At 58.7% G+C, this 14,320-nt stretch overlaps 1 pseudogene; it reads left to right on the plus strand.

Moving 5' to 3' along the window:
- Positions 1 to 9,623, plus strand: part of LOC124979403 (olfactory receptor-like protein DTMT) — a 74,041-nt pseudogene extending 64,418 nt beyond the window's left edge.
- The last annotated feature ends 4,697 nt before the right edge of the window (positions 9,624 to 14,320 follow it).

Here is a 14,320-nt window from a genome sequence, read left to right on the forward strand (position 1 = left end):
GAGCCCCGGATTCCTCCTCCTTCCAGGGACCTTGCTTGCCCTTTGGTGCAACCCCTCAGACAGGCTTCTCCTCAGAGCCTGCCACCACAAGACCAGTGTTACTGGGTGTCAACTCAAAGGGCACCGAGGACCTGCGCCCATCACTGCTTAGCCACCATCTGTACACCATTAGGCTCCTTGGAATGTGCCCCTCTGGATGGTTGAAACATGCCCAGGGTGGCTAAGGTCCCTGGGACCCGTGGATGAAGGCCAGATTTCCAACTCTTGTCACCTTCTTCTGTGATGCCCTTGGACACTGCCTCTGCCCCAGGTGAAAACCCTCTGGGATCCTGGAATAAGGAACCACTCCCACATGGACAGGAAGTGGGACATCAGGCCCAGGACAGTTTCGCCCCCATCAGGGAGGACTAGCTAAGCCCCGTGAACAAGCACCACTCTGTCAGCCTCACAGGGAGGGAAATATGACGTTGGACTTAGGGATCCTGTCCTCCAGATTGCCAGGGGTCCGGGTCCTGTGGGTGAGCGCCCCTCTCCACCAGTACTCGTCTCCCTGGTTCCTGTGGGTGAGCACCCTTCCTACCCCAGTGGCCAGTCTTCTCTGGACCCTGTGGATGAGCGCCCCTCACCCACCAGTGCTCACACCCCCTGAGTGTGGAGCTAAGCACCCCCCCACCCTTCTTGGCTCTGTCTTTTCCAGTTGCTGTGAGTGAGGGCCCCTCCCCCAGCAGTGTGAGTCCTGTCTGCCCACCCACCCTGGTTCCTGGGGGTGGGTGCCCCTCACCCTCCGTTCCCCAGTGTCCTCTGGGTCCTGTGGGTGAGCGCCCCTCACCCAGCAGTACTCAGTGTCCTCATTGTCCCTGGGGTACGTGCCCCACTCCACTACTCTTGGCTTTCCTCAAGGTCCCTTTTGTAAGGGCCCCTGGCCCACTATTCTTCCTTCTGCACTGGGGCCAGCTAGTGAGCGCCTCTCACCCAGCAGTGCCCAGTGTCCTCAGGGTCCTGAGGGTGGCATCAGTGGCCCACCAGCATTCAGCCTGCTCTGGGTCCTATGGGTGAGCACCCCTCGCCCAACAGTGCCCAGGGTCCGGTGGTTCCTGTGGCTGAGCTCCCTTCGCCCACAAAGGCCCAGTGCAGGCAGCTCCTGAGGGTGAGTACTCCTGGCCTTCTCTTGATCAGTGTCCTTCAGGGCCTGTGGGTGAGCGCCCCTCTCCCAGCACTCTTCAGGGTCCTCTGGGGGTGGGTACCGTGGGTGTGGTTCCGTGGCTTTCTGGTGTTGCCTGTCTTCTGGGTCCTCTGGGTGAGCGCCCCTCACCCTGCAGTGCTCAGTCTCCTCTGGGGTCTGTGGGTGGTGCCCCTCCCTGAGCAGTGCTCAGTCTCCTCTGGGCCCTGTAGGTGTGCACCCCACGCCTACCAGTGCTCAGTCTCCTTTGGGTCCTCTTGCTCATCACCCCTGGCCCACCACTCCGCTGAAATCTCTGTGGCCTCTGGGTGAGCACCCCTCATTCTCAGTCCTCAGAGTCTCTGGTCTAATGGGTGAGCATCCCCTGGCCCTACTGAGCTGCTTCACAACCTCTGAGCCATAGTCCGCCTGGTTCCTGAAATGACCTCAGGTGGGTGGTGAGGGCCTTTCACTCCAAGGCAAGGACACCTTCTTGGGCCTCACAAGACACTCCAAATCAACACTGTGAAGGAAACTTGGGGAGCCCTGGATTGCTCCTCCTTCGAGGAACCTTGCTTGCCCTTTGGTGCAGCCCTTCGGACAGGCTTCACCTCAGAGCCTGCCACCACGAGTCCAGTGTTACTGGGTCTCACCTCAAAGGGCACGGAGGACCTGTGCCCTTCACTCCTTTGCCTCCATCTGAACAACATTCGGCTCCTGGGGCTGTGCCCCTAGGAATGCTCAGGGTGGCTGAGTTTCCTGGGACCAGAAGATGAAGGCCAGATTTCCAACTCTTGTCAGCATCTTCTGTGACTTGCCCCTGGACACTGCCTCTGGCCCAGGTGAAAACCCTCTGGGATCCTGGAATAAGGAACTAGTGCCACATGGACAGGACAGTGTGACATCATGCCAAGGACAGTTTGGCCCACATCAGGAGGACTCGCTAAGCCCTTTGAACAAGAACCACTCTGTCACCCTCACAGGGAGGGAACTGAGACCTTGAACTGAGGGATCCTGTCCTCCACATTGCCCAGAGTCCGCGTCCTGGGGGTGAGCACCCCTCTCCCAACAGTGCTCTGTCTCCCTGGTTCCTGTGGGTGAGCACCCTTCTCCACCAGCAGTCAGTCTTCTCTGTGTCCTGTGGATGAGCATCCCTCACCCACCAGTGCTCAGATTACCTGAGTGTTGAGGGTAATCTCCCCCATCCTTCTTGCTCTTTCTTTTCCAGTTGCTGTGAGGGCCTCCCCCTCAGCAGTCCTCAGTTTCCCAGGTGGTTCCCAAGATTGTGCACTCCTGCCTCTCAGGTGTTCCCTGTCTTCTGGGTCTTCTGGGTGAGCATCCCTCACCCACCAGTGCTCAGATTACCTGAGTGTTTTGGGTAAGCTCCCCCACCCTTCTTTGCTCTGTCATTTCCAGTTGCTGTGAGGGCCGTCCCCTCAGCAGTCCTCAGGTTCCCAGGTGGTTCCCAAGATTGTGCGCCCCTGCCTCTCAGATGTTCCCTGTCTTCTGGGTCCTCTGGGTGAGCGCCCCTCACCCTGCAGTGCTCAGTCTCCTCTGGGGTCTGTGGGTGGTGCCCCTCCCTGAGCAGTGCTCAGTCTCCTCTGGGCCCTATATGTGTGCACCCCACGCCTACCAGTGCTCAGTCTCCTTTGGGTCCTTTTGCTCATCACCCCTGGCCCACCACTACGCTGACATCTCTGTGGCCTCTGGGTGAGCACCCCTCATTCTCAGTCCTCAGAGTCTCTGGTCTAGTGGGTGAGCATCCCCTGGCCCTACTGAGCTGCTTCACAACCTCTGAGCCATAGTCCGCCTGGTTCCTGAAATGACCTCAGGTGGGTGGTGAGGGCCTTTCACTCCAAGGCAAGGACACCTTCTTGGACCTCACAAGACACTCCAAGTCAACACTGTGAAGGAAACTTGAGGAGCCCTGGATTGCTCCTCCTCAAGGAAACTTGCTTGCCCTTTGGTGCAGCCCCTCGGACAGGCTTCACCTCAGAGCCTGCCACCACGAGTCCAGTGTTACTGGGTCTCAACTCAAAGGACTCGGAGGACCTGTGTCCATCACTCCTTTGCCTCCATCTGAACAACATTCGGCTCCTGGGGCTGTGCCCCTAGGAATGCTTGAAACATGCCCAGGGTGGCTGAGTTTCCTGGGATCAGAAATTGAAAGCCAGATTTCCACCTCTTGCAGGATCTTCTGTGACTTGTCCCTGAACACTGCCTCTGGCCCAGGTGAAAACCCTCTGGGATCCTGGAATAAGGAACTAGTGCCACAAGGATAGGACAGTGTGACATCATGCCAAGGATAGTTTGGCCCACATCAGGAGGACTCGCTAAGCCCTTTGAACAAGAAGCACTCTGTCACCCTCACAGGGAGGGAACTGAGACCTTGGACTGAGGGATCCTGTCCTCCACGTTGCCCGGAGTCCGGGTCCTGTGGGTGAGCGCCCCTCTCCCAACAGTGCTCTGTCTCCCTGGTTCCTGTGGGTGAGCACCCTTCTCCACCAGCAGTCAGTCTTCTCTGTGTCCTGTGGATGAGCATCCCTCACCCACCAGTGCTCAGACAACCTGAGTGTTGAAGGTAATCTCCCCCATCTTTCTTTGCTCTGTCTTTCCCAGTTGCTGTGAGTGAGGGCCCCCCCCTCAGCAGTCCTCAGGTTCCAAGGTGGTTCCCAAGATTGTGCACCCCTGCCTCTCAGGTGTTCCCTGTCTTCTTGGTCCTCTCGGTGAGCGCCCCTCACCCAGAACTGCTCAGTCTCCTCTGCACCCTGTGGGTGGTGCTCCTCCCTGAGCAGTGCTCAGTCTCCTCTGGGTCCTCTTGCTCATCACCCCTTTTCCACCACTGCTCGGAATCTCTGTGGCCTCTGGGTGAGCACCCCTCATTCTCAGTCCTCAGAGTCTCTGGGTCCAGTGGGTGAGCTCCCCTAGCCCTCCCGAGCTGCTTGCCATCCTCTGAGCAATAGGCTGCCTGCTCCTGTGATGACATGAGTCGGGTGGTGAGGGCCTTTCACTCCAAAACCAGGAGTCTTTCTTGGGCCTCGCAAGACTGTCCCAGTCAACACTGCGGAGGAATCTTGGGGAGCCCCGGATTCCTCCTCCTTCCAGGGACCTTGCTTGCCCTTTGGTGCAACCCCTCAGACAGGCTTCTCCTCAGAGCCTGCCACCACAAGACCAGTGTTACTGGGTGTCAACTCAAAGGGCACCGAGGACCTGCGCCCATCACTGCTTAGCCACCATCTGTACACCATTAGGCTCCTTGGAATGTGCCCCTCTGGATGGTTGAAACATGCCCAGGGTGGCTAAGGTCCCTGGGACCCGTGGATGAAGGCCAGATTTCCAACTCTTGTCACCTTCTTCTGTGATGCCCTTGGACACTGCCTCTGCCCCAGGTGAAAACCCTCTGGGATCCTGGAATAAGGAACCACTCCCACATGGACAGGACAGTGGGACATCAGGCCCAGGACAGTTTCGCCCCCATCAGGGAGGACTAGCTAAGCCCCGTGAACAAGCACCACTCTGTCAGCCTCACAGGGAGGGAAATATGACGTTGGACTTAGGGATCCTGTCCTCCAGATTGCCAGGGGTCCGGGTCCTGTGGGTGAGCGCCCCTCTCCACCAGTACTCGTCTCCCTGGTTCCTGTGGGTGAGCACCCTTCCTACCCCAGTGGCCAGTCTTCTCTGGGCCCTGTGGATGAGCGCCCCTCACCCACCAGTGCTCACACCCCCTGAGTGTGGAGCTAAGCACCCCCCCACCCTTCTTGGCTCTGTCTTTTCCAGTTGCTGTGAGTGAGGGCCCCTCCCCCAGCAGTGTGAGTCCTGTCTGCCCACCCACCCTGGTTCCTGGGGGTGGGTGCCCCTCACCCTCCGTTCCCCAGTGTCCTCTGGGTCCTGTGGGTGAGCGCCCCTCACCCAGCAGTACTCAGTGTCCTCATTGTCCCTGGGGTACGTGCCCCACTCCACTACTCTTGGCTTTCCTCAAGGTCCCTTTTGTAAGGGCCCCTGGCCCACTATTCTTCCTTCTGCACTGGGGCCAGCTAGTGAGCGCCTCTCACCCAGCAGTGCCCAGTGTCCTCAGGGTCCTGAGGGTGGCATCAGTGGCCCACCAGCATTCAGCCTGCTCTGGGTCCTATGGGTGAGCACCCCTCGCCCAACAGTGCCCAGGGTCCGGTGGTTCCTGTGGCTGAGCTCCCTTCGCCCACAAAGGCCCAGTGCAGGCAGCTCCTGAGGGTGAGTACTCCTGGCCTTCTCTTGATCAGTGTCCTTCAGGGCCTGTGGGTGAGCGCCCCTCTCCCAGCACTCTTCAGGGTCCTCTGGGGGTGGGTACCGTGGGTGTGGTTCCGTGGCTTTCTGGTGTTGCCTGTCTTCTGGGTCCTCTGGGTGAGCGCCCCTCACCCTGCAGTGCTCAGTCTCCTCTGGGGTCTGTGGGTGGTGCCCCTCCCTGAGCAGTGCTCAGTCTCCTCTGGGCCCTGTAGTTGTGCACCCCACGCCTACCAGTGCTCAGTCTCCTTTGGGTCCTCTTGCTCATCACCCCTGGCCCACCACTACGCTGAAATCTCTGTGGCCTCTGGGTGAGCACCCCTCATTCTCAGTCCTCAGAGTCTCTGGTCTAATGGGTGAGCATCCCCTGGCCCTACTGAGCTGCTTCACAACCTCTGAGCCATAGTCCGCCTGGTTCCTGAAATGACCTCAGGTGGGTGGTGAGGGCCTTTCACTCCAAGGCAAGGACACCTTCTTGGGCCTCACAAGACACTCCAAATCAACACTGTGAAGGAAACTTGGGGAGCCCTGGATTGCTCCTCCTTCGAGGAACCTTGCTTGCCCTTTGGTGCAGCCCTTCGGACAGGCTTCACCTCAGAGCCTGCCACCACGAGTCCAGTGTTACTGGGTCTCACCTCAAAGGGCACGGAGGACCTGTGCCCTTCACTCCTTTGCCTCCATCTGAACAACATTCGGCTCCTGGGGCTGTGCCCCTAGGAATGCTCAGGGTGGCTGAGTTTCCTGGGACCAGAAGATGAAGGCCAGATTTCCAACTCTTGTCAGCATCTTCTGTGACTTGCCCCTGGACACTGCCTCTGGCCCAGGTGAAAACCCTCTGGGATCCTGGAATAAGGAACTAGTGCCACATGGACAGGACAGTGTGACATCATGCCAAGGACAGTTTGGCCCACATCAGGAGGACTCGCTAAGCCCTTTGAACAAGAACCACTCTGTCACCCTCACAGGGAGGGAACTGAGACCTTGAACTGAGGGATCCTGTCCTCCACATTGCCCAGAGTCCGCGTCCTGGGGGTGAGCACCCCTCTCCCAACAGTGCTCTGTCTCCCTGGTTCCTGTGGGTGAGCACCCTTCTCCACCAGCAGTCAGTCTTCTCTGTGTCCTGTGGATGAGCATTGCTCACCCACCAGTGCTCAGATTACCTGAGTGTTGAGGGTAATCTCCCCCATCCTTCTTGCTCTTTCTTTTCCAGTTGCTGTGAGGGCCTCCCCCTCAGCAGTCCTCAGTTTCCCAGGTGGTTCCCAAGATTGTGCACTCCTGCCTCTCAGGTGTTCCCTGTCTTCTGGGTCTTCTGGGTGAGCATCCCTCACCCACCAGTGCTCAGATTACCTGAGTGTTTTGGGTAAGGTCCCCCACCCTTCTTTGCTCTGTCATTTCCAGTTGCTGTGAGGGCCGTCCCCTCAGCAGTCCTCAGGTTCCCAGGTGGTTCCCAAGATTGTGCGCCCCTGCCTCTCAGATGTTCCCTGTCTTCTGGGTCCTCTGGGTGAGCGCCCCTCACCCTGCAGTGCTCAGTCTCCTCTGGGGTCTGTGGGTGGTGCCCCTCCCTGAGCAGTGCTCAGTCTCCTCTGGGCCCTATATGTGTGCACCCCACGCCTACCAGTGCTCAGTCTCCTTTGGGTCCTTTTGCTCATCACCCCTGGCCCACCACTACGCTGACATCTCTGTGGCCTCTGGGTGAGCACCCCTCATTCTCAGTCCTCAGAGTCTCTGGTCTAGTGGGTGAGCATCCCCTGGCCCTACTGAGCTGCTTCACAACCTCTGAGCCATAGTCCGCCTGGTTCCTGAAATGACCTCAGGTGGGTGGTGAGGGCCTTTCACTCCAAGGCAAGGACACCTTCTTGGACCTCACAAGACACTCCAAGTCAACACTGTGAAGGAAACTTGAGGAGCCCTGGATTGCTCCTCCTCAAGGAAACTTGCTTGCCCTTTGGTGCAGCCCCTCGGACAGGCTTCACCTCAGAGCCTGCCACCACGAGTCCAGTGTTACTGGGTCTCAACTCAAAGGACTCGGAGGACCTGTGTCCATCACTCCTTTGCCTCCATCTGAACAACATTCGGCTCCTGGGGCTGTGCCCCTAGGAATGCTTGAAACATGCCCAGGGTGGCTGAGTTTCCTGGGATCAGAAATTGAAAGCCAGATTTCCACCTCTTGCAGGATCTTCTGTGACTTGTCCCTGAACACTGCCTCTGGCCCAGGTGAAAACCCTCTGGGATCCTGGAATAAGGAACTAGTGCCACAAGGATAGGACAGTGTGACATCATGCCAAGGATAGTTTGGCCCACATCAGGAGGACTCGCTAAGCCCTTTGAACAAGAAGCACTCTGTCACCCTCACAGGGAGGGAACTGAGACCTTGGACTGAGGGATCCTGTCCTCCACGTTGCCCGGAGTCCGGGTCCTGTGGGTGAGCGCCCCTCTCCCAACAGTGCTCTGTCTCCCTGGTTCCTGTGGGTGAGCACCCTTCTCCACCAGCAGTCAGTCTTCTCTGTGTCCTGTGGATGAGCATCCCTCACCCACCAGTGCTCAGACAACCTGAGTGTTGAAGGTAATCTCCCCCATCTTTCTTTGCTCTGTCTTTCCCAGTTGCTGTGAGTGAGGGCCCCCCCCTCAGCAGTCCTCAGGTTCCAAGGTGGTTCCCAAGATTGTGCACCCCTGCCTCTCAGGTGTTCCCTGTCTTCTTGGTCCTCTCGGTGAGCGCCCCTCACCCAGAACTGCTCAGTCTCCTCTGCACCCTGTGGGTGGTGCTCCTCCCTGAGCAGTGCTCAGTCTCCTCTGGGTCCTCTTGCTCATCACCCCTTTTCCACCACTGCTCGGAATCTCTGTGGCCTCTGGGTGAGCACCCCTCATTCTCAGTCCTCAGAGTCTCTGGGTCCAGTGGGTGAGCTCCCCTAGCCCTCCCGAGCTGCTTGCCATCCTCTGAGCAATAGGCTGCCTGCTCCTGTGATGACATGAGTCGGGTGGTGAGGGCCTTTCACTCCAAAACCAGGAGTCTTTCTTGGGCCTCGCAAGACTGTCCCAGTCAACACTGCGGAGGAATCTTGGGGAGCCCCGGATTCCTCCTCCTTCCAGGGACCTTGCTTGCCCTTTGGTGCAACCCCTCAGACAGGCTTCTCCTCAGAGCCTGCCACCACAAGACCAGTGTTACTGGGTGTCAACTCAAAGGGCACCGAGGACCTGCGCCCATCACTGCTTAGCCACCATCTGTACACCATTAGGCTCCTTGGAATGTGCCCCTCTGGATGGTTGAAACATGCCCAGGGTGGCTAAGGTCCCTGGGACCCGTGGATGAAGGCCAGATTTCCAACTCTTGTCACCTTCTTCTGTGATGCCCTTGGACACTGCCTCTGCCCCAGGTGAAAACCCTCTGGGATCCTGGAATAAGGAACCACTCCCACATGGACAGGACAGTGGGACATCAGGCCCAGGACAGTTTCGCCCCCATCAGGGAGGACTAGCTAAGCCCCGTGAACAAGCACCACTCTGTCAGCCTCACAGGGAGGGAAATATGACGTTGGACTTAGGGATCCTGTCCTCCAGATTGCCAGGGGTCCGGGTCCTGTGGGTGAGCGCCCCTCTCCACCAGTACTCGTCTCCCTGGTTCCTGTGGGTGAGCACCCTTCCTACCCCAGTGGCCAGTCTTCTCTGGGCCCTGTGGATGAGCGCCCCTAACCCACCAGTGCTCACACCCCCTGAGTGTGGAGCTAAGCACCCCCCCACCCTTCTTGGCTCTGTCTTTTCCAGTTGCTGTGAGTGAGGGCCCCTCCCCCAGCAGTGTGAGTCCTGTCTGCCCACCCACCCTGGTTCCTGGGGGTGGGTGCCCCTCACCCTCCGTTCCCCAGTGTCCTCTGGGTCCTGTGGGTGAGCGCCCCTCACCCAGCAGTACTCAGTGTCCTCATTGTCCCTGGGGTACGTGCCCCACTCCACTACTCTTGGCTTTCCTCAAGGTCCCTTTTGTAAGGGCCCCTGGCCCACTATTCTTCCTTCTGCACTGGGGCCAGCTAGTGAGCGCCTCTCACCCAGCAGTGCCCAGTGTCCTCAGGGTCCTGAGGGTGGCATCAGTGGCCCACCAGCATTCAGCCTGCTCTGGGTCCTATGGGTGAACACCCCTCGCCCAACAGTGCCCAGGGTCCGGTGGTTCCTGTGGGTGAGCTCCCTTCGCCCACAAAAGCCCAGTGCAGGCAGCTCCTGAGGGTGAGTACTCCTGGCCTTCTCTTGATCAGTGTCCTTCAGGGCCTGTGGGTGAGCGCCCCTCTCCCAGCACTCTTCAGGGTCCTCTGGGGGTGGGTACCGTGGGTGTGGTTCCGTGGCTTTCTGGTGTTGCCTGTCTTCTGGGTCCTCTGGGTGAGCGCCCCTCACCCTGCAGTGCTCAGTCTCCTCTGGGGTCTGTGGGTGGTGCCCCTCCCTGAGCAGTGCTCAGTCTCCTCTGGGCCCTGTAGGTGTGCACCCCACGCCTACCAGTGCTCAGTCTCCTTTGGGTCCTCTTGCTCATCACCCCTGGCCCACCACTACGCTGAAATCTCTGTGGCCTCTGGGTGAGCACCCCTCATTCTCAGTCCTCAGAGTCTCTGGTCTAATGGGTGAGCATCCCCTGGCCCTACTGAGCTGCTTCACAACCTCTGAGCCATAGTCCGCCTGGTTCCTGAAATGACCTCAGGTGGGTGGTGAGGGCCTTTCACTCCAAGGCAAGGACACCTTCTTGGGCCTCACAAGACACTCCAAATCAACACTGTGAAGGAAACTTGGGGAGCCCTGGATTGCTCCTCCTTCGAGGAACCTTGCTTGCCCTTTGGTGCAGCCCTTCGGACAGGCTTCACCTCAGAGCCTGCCACCACGAGTCCAGTGTTACTGGGTCTCACCTCAAAGGGCACGGAGGACCTGTGCCCTTCACTCCTTTGCCTCCATCTGAACAACATTCGGCTCCTGGGGCTGTGCCCCTAGGAATGCTCAGGGTGGCTGAGTTTCCTGGGACCAGAAGATGAAGGCCAGATTTCCAACTCTTGTCAGCATCTTCTGTGACTTGCCCCTGGACACTGCCTCTGGCCCAGGTGAAAACCCTCTGGGATCCTGGAATAAGGAACTAGTGCCACATGGACAGGACAGTGTGACATCATGCCAAGGACAGTTTGGCCCACATCAGGAGGACTCGCTAAGCCCTTTGAACAAGAACCACTCTGTCACCCTTACAGGGAGGGAACTGAGACCTTGACCTGAGGGATCCTGTCCTCCACATTGCCCAGAGTCCACGTCCTGGGGGTGAGCACCCCTCTCCCAACAGTGCTCTGTCTCCCTGGTTCCTGTGGGTGAGCACCCTTCTCCACCAGCAGTCAGTCTTCTCTGTGTCCTGTGGATGAGCATCCCTCACCCACCAGTGCTCAGATTACCTGAGTGTTGAGGGTAATCTCCCCCATCCTTCTTGCTCTTTCTTTTCCAGTTGCTGTGAGGGCCTCCCCCTCAGCAGTCCTCAGTTTCCCAGGTGGTTCCCAAGATTGTGCACTCCTGCCTCTCAGGTGTTCCCTGTTTTCTGGGTCTTCTGGGTGAGCATCCCTCACCCACCAGTGCTCAGATTACCTGAGTGTTTTGGGTAAGGTCCCCCACCCTTCTTTGCTCTGTCATTTCCAGTTGCTGTGAGGGCCGTCCCCTCAGCAGTCCTCAGGTTCCCAGGTGGTTCCCAAGATTGTGCGCCCCTGCCTCTCAGATGTTCCCTGTCTTCTGGGTCCTCTGGGTGAGCGCCCCTCACCCTGCAGTGCTCAGTCTCCTCTGGGGTCTGTGGGTGGTGCCCCTCCCTGAGCAGTGCTCAGTCTCCTCTGGGCCCTATATGTGTGCACCCCACGCCTACCAGTGCTCAGTCTCCTTTGGGTCCTTTTGCTCATCACCCCTGGCCCACCACTATGCTGACATCTCTGTGGCCTCTGGGTGAGCACCCCTCATTCTCAGTCCTCAGAGTCTCTGGTCTAGTGGGTGAGCATCCCCTGGCCCTACTGAGCTGCTTCACAACCTCTGAGCCATAGTCCGCCTGGTTCCTGAAATGACCTCAGGTGGGTGGTGAGGGCCTTTCACTCCAAGGCAAGGACACCTTCTTGGACCTCACAAGACACTCCAAGTCAACACTGTGAAGGAAACTTGAGGAGCCCTGGATTGCTCCTCCTCAAGGAAACTTGCTTGCCCTTTGGTGCAGCCCCTCGGACAGGCTTCACCTCAGAGCCTGCCACCACGAGTCCAGTGTTACTGGGTCTCAACTCAAAGGACTCGGAGGACCTGTGTCCATCACTCCTTTGCCTCCATCTGAACAACATTCGGCTCCTGGGGCTGTGCCCCTAGGAATGCTTGAAACATGCCCAGGGTGGCTGAGTTTCCTGGGATCAGAAATTGAAAGCCAGATTTCCACCTCTTGCAGGATCTTCTGTGACTTGTCCCTGAACACTGCCTCTGGCCCAGGTGAAAACCCTCTGGGATCCTGGAATAAGGAACTAGTGCCACAAGGATAGGACAGTGTGACATCATGCCAAGGATAGTTTGGCCCACATCAGGAGGACTCGCTAAGCCCTTTGAACAAGAAGCACTCTGTCACCCTCACAGGGAGGGAACTGAGACCTTGGACTGAGGGATCCTGTCCTCCACGTTGCCCGGAGTCCGGGTCCTGTGGGTGAGCGCCCCTCTCCCAACAGTGCTCTGTCTCCCTGGTTCCTGTGGGTGAGCACCCTTCTCCACCAGCAGTCAGTCTTCTCTGTGTCCTGTGGATGAGCATCCCTCACCCACCAGTGCTCAGACAACCTGAGTGTTGAAGGTAATCTCCCCCATCTTTCTTTGCTCTGTCTTTCCCAGTTGCTGTGAGTGAGGGCCCCCCCCTCAGCAGTCCTCAGGTTCCAAGGTGGTTCCCAAGATTGTGCACCCCTGCCTCTCAGGTGTTCCCTGTCTTCTTGGTCCTCTCGGTGAGCGCCCCTCACCCAGAACTGCTCAGTCTCCTCTGCACCTTGTGGGTGGTGCTCCTCCCTGAGCAGTGCTCAGTCTCCTCTGGGTCCTCTTGCTCATCACCCCTTTTCCACCACTGCTCGGAATCTCTGTGGCCTCTGGGTGAGCACCCCTCATTCTCAGTCCTCAGAGTCTCTGGGTCCAGTGAGTGAGCTCCCCTAGCCCTCCCGAGCTGCTTGCCATCCTCTGAGCAATAGGCTGCCTGCTCCTGTGATGACATGAGTCGGGTGGTGAGGGCCTTTCACTCCAAAACCAGGAGTCTTTCTTGGGCCTCGCAAGACTGTCCCAGTCAACACTGCGGAGGAATCTTGGGGAGCCCCGGATTCCTCCTCCTTCCAGGGACCTTGCTTGCCCTTTGGTGCAACCCCTCAGACAGGCTTCTCCTCAGAGCCTGCCACCACAAGACCAGTGTTACTGGGTGTCAACTCAAAGGGCACCGAGGACCTGCGCCCATCACTGCTTAGCCACCATCTGTACACCATTAGGCTCCTTGGAATGTGCCCCTCTGGATGGTTGAAACATGCCCAGGGTGGCTAAGGTCCCTGGGACCCGTGGATGAAGGCCAGATTTCCAACTCTTGTCACCTTCTTCTGTGATGCCCTTGGACACTGCCTCTGCCCCAGGTGAAAACCCTCTGGGATCCTGGAATAAGGAACCACTCCCACATGGACAGGACAGTGGGACATCAGGCCCAGGACAGTTTCGCCCCCATCAGGGAGGACTAGCTAAGCCCCGTGAACAAGCACCACTCTGTCAGCCTCACAGGGAGGGAAATATGACGTTGGACTTAGGGATCCTGTCCTCCAGATTGCCAGGGGTCCGGGTCCTGTGGGTGAGCGCCCCTCTCCACCAGTACTCGTCTCCCTGGTTCCTGTGGGTGAGCACCCTTCCTACCCCAGTGGCCAGTCTTCTCTGGGCCCTGTGGATGAGCGCCCCTCACCCACCAGTGCTCACACCCCCTGAGTGTGGAGCTAAGCACCCCCCCACCCTTCTTGGCTCTGTCTTTTCCAGTTGCTGTGAGTGAGGGCCCCTCCCCCAGCAGTGTGAGTCCTGTCTGCCCCCCCACCCTGGTTCCTGGGGGTGGGTGCCCCTCACCCTCCGTTCCCCAGTGTCCTCTGGGTCCTGTGGGTGAGCGCCCCTCACCCAGCAGTACTCAGTGTCCTCATTGTCCCTGGGGTACGTGCCCCACTCCACTACTCTTGGCTTTCCTCAAGGTCCCTTTTGTAAGGGCCCCTGGCCCACTATTCTTCCTTCTGCACTGGGGCCAGCTAGTGAGCGCCTCTCACCCAGCAGTGCCCAGTGTCCTCAGGGTCCTGAGGGTGGCATCAGTGGCCCACCAGCATTCAGCCTGCTCTGGGTCCTATGGGTGAGCACCCCTCGCCCAACAGTGCCCAGGGTCCGGTGGTTCCTGTGGGTGAGCTCCCTTCGCCCACAAAGGCCCAGTGCAGGCAGCTCCTGAGGGTGAGTACTCCTGGCCTTCTCTTGATCAGTGTCCTTCAGGGCCTGTGGGTGAGCGCCCCTCTCCCAGCACTCTTCAGGGTCCTCTGGGGGTGGGTACCGTGGGTGTGGTTCCGTGGCTTTCTGGTGTTGCCTGTCTTCTGGGTCCTCTGGGTGAGCGCCCCTCACCCTGCAGTGCTCAGTCTCCTCTGGGGTCTGTGGGTGGTGCCCCTCCCTGAGCAGTGCTCAGTCTCCTCTGGGCCCTGTAGGTGTGCACCCCACGCCTACCAGTGCTCAGTCTCCTTTGGGTCCTCTTGCTCATCACCCCTGGCCCACCACTCCGCTGAAATCTCTGTGGCCTCTGGGTGAGCACCCCTCATTCTCAGTCCTCAGAGTCTCTGGTCTAATGGGTGAGCATCCCCTGGCCCTACTGAGCTGCTTCACAACCTCTGAGCCATAGTCCGCCTGGTTCCTGAAATG

Source organism: Sciurus carolinensis, chromosome 3 (genome assembly GCF_902686445.1).
Source record: "Sciurus carolinensis chromosome 3, mSciCar1.2, whole genome shotgun sequence".
In the NCBI taxonomy this organism is placed as follows: Eukaryota; Metazoa; Chordata; class Mammalia; order Rodentia; family Sciuridae; genus Sciurus; species Sciurus carolinensis.